Here is an 8,324-nt window from a genome sequence, read left to right on the forward strand (position 1 = left end):
CTGTACTTTGTTTGGCTTGGATATTACACCTGTATGCTGATTCCAGCTTCAGAAGGAGGAGTATTGTGTTTTCTGTATGGGTGCTTCACCTTGATGAGTGATGCTCACAGGTTTGAATAAGGGGATAAAAAAGAGTTACCAAACAGTTTATTATTTTATAACTCATGTTTGATCATTTTCTAAATTATACCTCAGATAAATCAGTTACTTAGAGCTATGTGATTGATGGAATGTGTAAGTGATTAATCACTGGACGTAATTAATCACTGTTTAGCTAATTAATTATTTTCACACAAGCTATTTGTAGCTGGAATAATTGTAAAGAATAATAATTGGAACCATTAATTTTTATTGGTTGATGTGTTTTGAACCATTAAAATATTTTAATAATTTTTGTGATAAATTGATTTAAACATAATTTCAATTAGTCAGTTATTTTATGTGTCATTATCATTGAAATTGATAGTTGTATATTATGATTGATATAAATGTACAGCTGTACTGTGTTTATTATATAAACTTGAAACAAAATTGCATTTTTTTTACAGTAAGGACATTTGTGAAGACTACAAGAACACCATTTTATGTGATGTAGATATGGAATATCAGGACAGACATGCACTTTTGTCAGAATAACTCATCTTTTCAACATTGGTGCTGCTGTATTTTTGCTATTTTATGTCACTCTGGGGAAAGTATTATATAGATTTACATGTTAAAGTTGAATAAATATTATTCTCTACTTCAGACTCTGTTAGAACTTTCATACACAAAATATCAAATTGTTATTTAGTTTTAATACTTTTTTTAAGTAATGCTTTTCTTGTGACTATTTTCTTTTTGCATGTTGACTATCCAACATGCATAGTAATTTTGATTTTATGATTAAAAATACTTGTATGCATCAGAAAATGTTCAAATTTCACATACAAAATTTTTATAACCTCCAGATAATTATCAAACATTTTGTACAGAAAAAAACTTAATGTTTTGTCTGTTATTTTTACTAATGAAACTCTATATGGACTTGACAGATTTGACCACTATAAACAATTACGAAATTAATATAAAGAATGCTTTTTTTTCATTCTGAAATAACTACAAACTATAATTCATATAAAATAGCTTAAATTTGATAACATTAAACATTTATGTACAAGGGGAGGACAGAAAAGTGCCCCTCCCTTGAAAATGTTGTTAATTTATTTGATATCATATTTGAACAGATCTCATGAAGTGCATTTTACATTTTTCTATTATCTAATAAAATATATAACAAATTAACAGAATTTTTAAGGGGTCACTTTTCTTGTCCACTCTCTGAATATACATTTATTATTTTTATTATATTGATCTTTCAACTGTGCCTGGATAACAGTATAGAAGTTACAATGACATGGTGCATGTGTGCTCATGTTACTATGTACAGTAATATAAAACTGACCTTTACAAAGGACCTGAATTTTGGGAAAGTAACTCACTAAGAAAATCCTCATGAGATGTGTAGTTATGGACACCCATAGCAAAGGGTTACTTCAACATAAAACGTCCAACATTGTATATTTACACTACTTGAAATGGCCTTAATTTCAAACCAACATAAAGCACATCAAATTTGCTTCACATCCAAGACTTCAAACTTCTATAACTAAAATCTCCCATCAAAGACTTCAACATAATTCCAAAAACATGTTATTACTTTGAAATTCCTTTATCTGTAATTTGGGACTTTTCAAGGAAAAAAGAAAACACTTTACAAAGTTTTTAATTACTAACACTTTGGTGAACAAAAATAGTTGAATTAATTGTCACAAGTCACATCAGTTTAAAGAGTGATTTATATTCTGTTACAATTTCTGTCTTTACTGATGATAAACCTTTCACTTTGTTTTTTATTTACTTTCAGCTGTAATATTTCTTGAATTGTGGAAAAAGTATTTGGAAATAATTACCCACCACTGGGATATGACTAGTTTTGATACTTTAGAGGTAATGTGTACATTAGTAACTAACTTTATCACAATGGGCTTGTGTATTTAACATGAACTTTTAACCATGGCAGTATACCTACTGTGATTCTGAAGGTACTAGTTGTGTCATCACAAACTTTGACAGTAATCATAAAAATGTTTTATTTATATGTTGTCATAGTGTTGACTGTTCTGATTAGAAAGTGATTTTTTATGTTAAAATTAAAATACTTCATTTAAAAAAATTTTCAAATTTCACTTATGTAGTTCTTTAAACCTCCTTAATAAATATCAGATGTTTGCTGTCAGTAAAAAGTTTATTTTATCTGTTATTTTACAAACTATAACTCTCTAAATGATCAGTCAATTTAAACACCCTCATAACCATCATAAAAATTATGAAATAATTGTAAATTACATTTTTATTGTGCTAGAATGACAGCAAATTGACTGTGATAGTTTATCCTAAATAACTAAAAACTTGTGACATCTGTTGTTTATTCTTAATCTCATAGTTTTATCAACTTTTGAACCACATGTAACTATTAATACTTCATCACAAGTTTTAAATCACTTGGTGTACATTCAGCTCATGTTACCCTATTGAATTACATTAAACAATATGAAGAATAATTAATTGTTATTCTTTATTTTAGCTAATCCAACAACGTTTTTGCTTTTTCATTTTAGTTACTTTTATAGTAATAAATAAAGAATATTCATGAAAAACATAAAATGTACTGTTTACCAGCATCTGTTTTTGTTCTTTACTAATGGCACTACCACACTAAATGCCCCCTGTTAGTACAGCAGTAAGTCTATGGATATACAACATCTGAGAGAACTATTGGTAGCTTGTAAAAGAGAGGCTGTGATTGGTGTGCATGCCAAATGACTCTAATTTCCTAGTGTATGACATCATAAATAAATAAAATAGAAAGCTGTAAAATTTTTGCCTTGTCTGAGTAATAACTACAGTGGAACTCTTCTAAGTGGCCATCCACCAGGTTTGGTCACCCCTTGAAAGTGGTCATTCAATCACAGTCCCTTTTGTTTTATAATCCCTAATTATGTACAGTGGAACCCCTCTAATCAAGCCAGTTTGTCTCAGTTCCGAAGGTGGCTGCTTTAGAAGAATTTCACTGTAATTTACATAAAATCATTCAATAAGTAAATTATAGAAGAAGGGAGAATCTAAGAACTTAAATACAATTAAAATTTGATTCAGTAAATACATTGTGATGTAAAGTTTACTTGTATACATCGATAATAAACTAGCTTAATTACATTTTGAATTTAACTCTGTAAAAGGTTGTGACATATGCAGTTTGACGTTCCTGATGGGTAAATGACCTTGTTTTCCTGCCTTGATTGGGTGTTCAGGACCTTTAACTTTGGTTGTTTCCAGTATTATATTTACAGCTATTCTCTGGTATTTCACTTTGAACATCTTTTCAAACTTTGTCTTATAAAAAATAATATTTGAATGTTCTCTAGAGGTATTCTTTTGAGAAAGTTTCTCAAAATATATGTTTAAAATGTAAATTTCTTAACACATAAATATGGATGTTTTACCTGAACTCTTGATCATAATGTGGTTTGTTTTATATCACCAGGAACATCCAAGGCCAGAATATTTAGCTAAGTTATCAACAGTAAAGAAAAGGAAAGTAAATTTATTACAAGGGTAAGAACATCACTGTTATCAATTTACAATAAACATCAAAACAAAAAAAATCTGACTTTTGTCCAGTTTTTCCATTTGTTTTGTTTTTATACAAGATCTATCTGTTGATGATGATAGTGTTGATTTTCAGATTGTAAGTTTTATGATGACAGTAGAAGTGTTTGGTGTTGGTTTTACAACAAAACTGTAACTAAATATACTCTATCAAACAAAATTAACAAGCTGTGTGTCTTTTGTATGAATTTTTCTTAAATGTATTGAAAATTATTAAATTTAAAAAAATGCCTTATTCTTCTTGAAAAATAGTTATTTTGGGTAAATGGTCTTCAAAGGTATAATTTAAAGAAGGTGATAAAACACTTTTTAAAGTAATTCAGTATAAATGCACCACATATAGTTTAAAAGATAACAAAGTATAAAAATTAATGTTAATAATAAAAGTTTAAAAGATCTTGATAGAACATTGAGATTGAAAGTTTAAAATGTCAACTTTATGCTTGTTTGAAATATTCTCATTCAAAGTTCTCGGTCTGGCTGCCAGGTGGTTAAGGCACTTGACGATAATTAGAATGTGATGGTCAATTCTATTATTTGTTTGTAAAGAGTGTCCCAAGAGTTGGCAGTGGGTGGTGATGACTAGTTGCCTTCCCTTTTGTCTTATACTGCTAAATTAGGGACGACTAGCACAGATAGCCCTCGTGTAGCTTTGTGTGAAATTCAAAACAAAGCAAATCATTTAAAGCTCATTAAATTTTATCCCTTTTTTTAAACAAAACAAAAAAACAGGTTAGATGTTCCAATACCTAAGTTGTGGTTTTATTATCTCTTTCAAAAATAATGTAAATTGAACTTCAGAAGGAATATTACAGCAGTTTTTTTATCAGTTCTGGTTCTTTTCTAAGGCCAATGTGTTTGAACTTTATTTCTTACAAGTTATGAAAATTTATTACTTAGTTTTACTTGATGTGTTTTTCTAAATGCTTCTGTGATGTACACTGTAACAGGTAAATGAACCATGTGTTTCCTTTTGAAAGAGACGAGTACCACACACCATATTTTCCTGGTCTGTGATGTTACTACTTGAGAGTATTTATTTATGAATTAATTTGAAGTATATAGGTGTGTACACTAAAGTTATGTAAACGTTTAAGATTTCAAATTTAAAGAAGAACCAATTATGAGAACAATGAAGTTTAGAAACAGGTTCAATAGGTAATGAAGACTTTATTTAACATAGTAACAGTGTTTGGTCTTCAGTGGGAATGAGAAACTTATCTATATACAGTAATATGTATGTATGTGTATGTGTACATTATTATCAAAAATTATTAATTTGGAAAGCGATGTAGGGATCATCGGAAAATTTGAATCAAAATATAAAAATTGTATTTTCAAGCTGACAACTCGGGACTCTTAAAAAATAAACAAACTATTTTGATAAGTACTGTAGGCATGGAGCTAAAAGAGGGGTTTATAGCTTTAGAAAATAATACAGACATTACTTCCAGCTGTAATTATTTATTTTTTTAGAGACTTTAGCTATAGAAGCTTGACAATACAGTCTCTGTATTTTGATTCATGTTGTTTCTTTATTTTTCTGACAGTCTAGAATGAGTTTTAATTATATTGTTACTTAAGTTGATTTTTATATTCATTTATACAGAATACATTCTAAACTACACAAGTGCATGTGAATTCATTTGAATGTTACATATTTCTTAACAGTTTACTGTTACTTCTGCTTTATGTTCCACTCATCCACCACATATTAAAAATAAATAAATGTACAAGAGAAAATAAACATACTTACTGGTATACACCTGTAACATACAAACTGTAAAATTGTTCTCAAAGGACCATTGTGAAGGCAAGATTGTATGATCACACAATTTAATGAGTAGCTTCCATCAGCTTGTACTATTATATAACAAAAGATGAACAGTAACAAAGGAATCTCATCAGAATGGAATAATGTTTCTTTTAAAAAATTACGACAAAGTTTAGTGCAACATAAACATACACAGTCACATGCTTACTTTGATAGGTTTACATAACAATATGTTTGTTCTTCAACAGCCTGCTGTATACAAGTGTTTGTTAGAATAAGGCAACACAAATAATTCCTTCAGTGGCACATTCTTTTAACAAATTGCCAATTACCAATAACATTTACCACAACTACCTATTTAAAAATTGCAATAGCTATGTGAAATAGTAATATATGCAGTGGTAATAAATACTGAATATGTAACTTGTGACTTCTGCTAAGTACAAAGACAGTAGAAAGAATTTCTAATGTGATATTGAATAGCAACATCTGTTATGGTAATCATCTGGTGTCAAACACCTGTTGACATATTGCCAGGAAATAAACTTGAGTAATAATGAACAACAGTGGCTTGAATAACAATATCCAACATCAGAATCCCCTAATTTTGTGGTAGATGAATACAATGTTACAATGCCACATTATGCATGTTATCTAAATTTTTTAATTAACTTTCTGTTTGTACAGAATGTAATAAAATAACATAAGAAAGTAATTATGTCCATATTCTAACATGCTCGGCCTCACAGCAGTGGGGCGTTATAATCGTCAATCCCACTTTCGTTGGTAAAAGAGTAGCCCAAGAGTTGGTGGTGGGTGGTGATGACAAGGTCTACAGTTTTATCTAGTTTTACACTGCTAAATTAGGGACTGCTAGCAACCGATAGCCCTCGAGTAGCTTTCTGCAAATTCCAAAAAAACAAACAAACAAGTAATTATGTATAAGTATATTAAACATCACTAAGAGCACACTTTCTTATCACTTTACCAGTCTTAGTTTTATTATTGTTCAAATCTGAGTGTTTTGTTAAATAAACTTGTGGATCAGTGTGAAACACAGTAAAGTATATTTAGTTGTAATACCATATAGTCTTGTGATCAAAGTAGTGAACTGACATTATTTAACAAATATATACAGAAATACATGAAAATTGTTTAGTATTTAAGTATACTTATGATAGTTAGATGGTTATTTGTAACTTTAATTTGGTTTATGTATTTGATTTAGTGACAGTTCATGGTGAAGAAGAGTAAATATCATTTACATGTACAGGGATACTGAAAAGGAAAACTTGTAAATATACATTTCAGAGGTCTAAAATGCAAGCACAATATGCAAACAGTGCCATGGATATAGTATTTTAAGTCTTTACATAAACATTAACATGTTAATATGTAACTCAGATTGTCATCCTTCTTGATTAGAAATACTTTTCCAGTGTGTTTTATATTTAGCATACAACAGACTTGTACATTCTACTAACAACTTGCAACATCTTGTGTAGATATACATATAAATTAGAAATATAGTGAACATTCCATCTGTAATGTGGCATTTGTCCAATAAACCGACCCCATGCATTTTATATTAAGGATATATGTGTGTTTCAACATAATTTTTTATAAACTTGTGTATGAAAGCTACTAATAAAATAAATTTTAAAATATGGAATTTTATTTTGAGATAAAATCATGTTACAATAAATAATAAAACATCTCTTACAAATGCAGCCAGTTTATGTAGAGATATTACATAAATTGGCTTCACTACTGCATGTTATATATTTTAAAATTGTCAAAGAGTACTAAAATGTACAAAACTACCATAAAAAAGATATTTCCACTGTAAAACTAGAATGTAAAGCTCTTTTTTATGTTGCAATGAAGTTAATTGTTTTGATTTAAGGATAAACATGTGTTTCCTAATGATTTGAGAAATAGTGTTTGCTAATTTTATGGAAACTAGTGTATCTAGACCACAAGTGTCTTGATCGACAGTCATTGGTATCCTACTGACAACAACAACAAAACAAATGGTGGAAGCTAAGATAAGGCTTAACATTTATTTAGATCATGGACAAATTAAGAAGAATATGGAAAATTCGTCTTCAGTTCCTATGATTTGTATTTTATTATGACTTCCTCTCCTCATCACAAAAAAATATTTGGTCATAGTATTTCTAATTATTCAAAACTACATTGTAGAAATCTCTGCTCTGTGTGACAGCAGCAGAGTAACTCTTGAAACTGGATCTAAACCAGACTTAGAAAGTTTGATATTTATAACTGAGGAAGATAATGAATTTTGCAAATAAGAAATAATACACTTTCAGACAGAAAGATATTTTATACACTAAAGATTTATACATGAAGAATGAACTTAATGTTTCACCTAAGAGTTCTAAAAAACCTCTGACATGAAAATGATGAGTTTAATAGTATTATCAATTGGTTGTCATGTTTTAGTGGTGTAAGCTTGGTTTATCAAAAAAAAGATATTTATGTCAACCTTTTTTCAGGCTGTTAATATTCTTGTAAAATAGTAAATACTGTTATGAAATATTGTATATAGAAATACATCACACCTCAGACTGAACATGAAAATAGTTTGACTTTGAAGATGTACCTTTGAAATAAAATAGTTAATACTGTTCTGAAATATTGTATATAGAAATACATCACACTCAGACTGAACATGAAAATAGTTTGACTTTGAAGATGTACCTTTTGTAAAATAGTTAATACTGTTCTGAAATATTGGTAGAAATACATCACACCTCAGACTGAACATGAAAATAGTTTGACTTTGAAGATGTACCTTTGTGCAAAATAGTTAATA

General features: G+C 29.0%; 1 long non-coding RNA gene across 1 annotated transcript; it reads left to right on the top strand.

Annotated features, from left to right (window-relative positions):
* The first annotated feature begins 1,901 nt into the window (after positions 1–1,901).
* On the top strand, positions 1,902–4,795 carry LOC143248418 (uncharacterized). The gene is made up of 3 exons (XR_013026982.1): positions 1,902–1,989; positions 3,587–3,657; positions 4,662–4,795. It is a non-coding gene; the product is annotated as an uncharacterized LOC143248418 (long non-coding RNA).
* Positions 4,796–8,324: the final 3,529 nt, after the last annotated feature.

The sequence above is a fragment of the Tachypleus tridentatus genome, chromosome 4 (genome assembly GCF_004210375.1).
Source record: "Tachypleus tridentatus isolate NWPU-2018 chromosome 4, ASM421037v1, whole genome shotgun sequence".
Taxonomy (NCBI): Eukaryota; Metazoa; Arthropoda; class Merostomata; order Xiphosura; family Limulidae; genus Tachypleus; species Tachypleus tridentatus.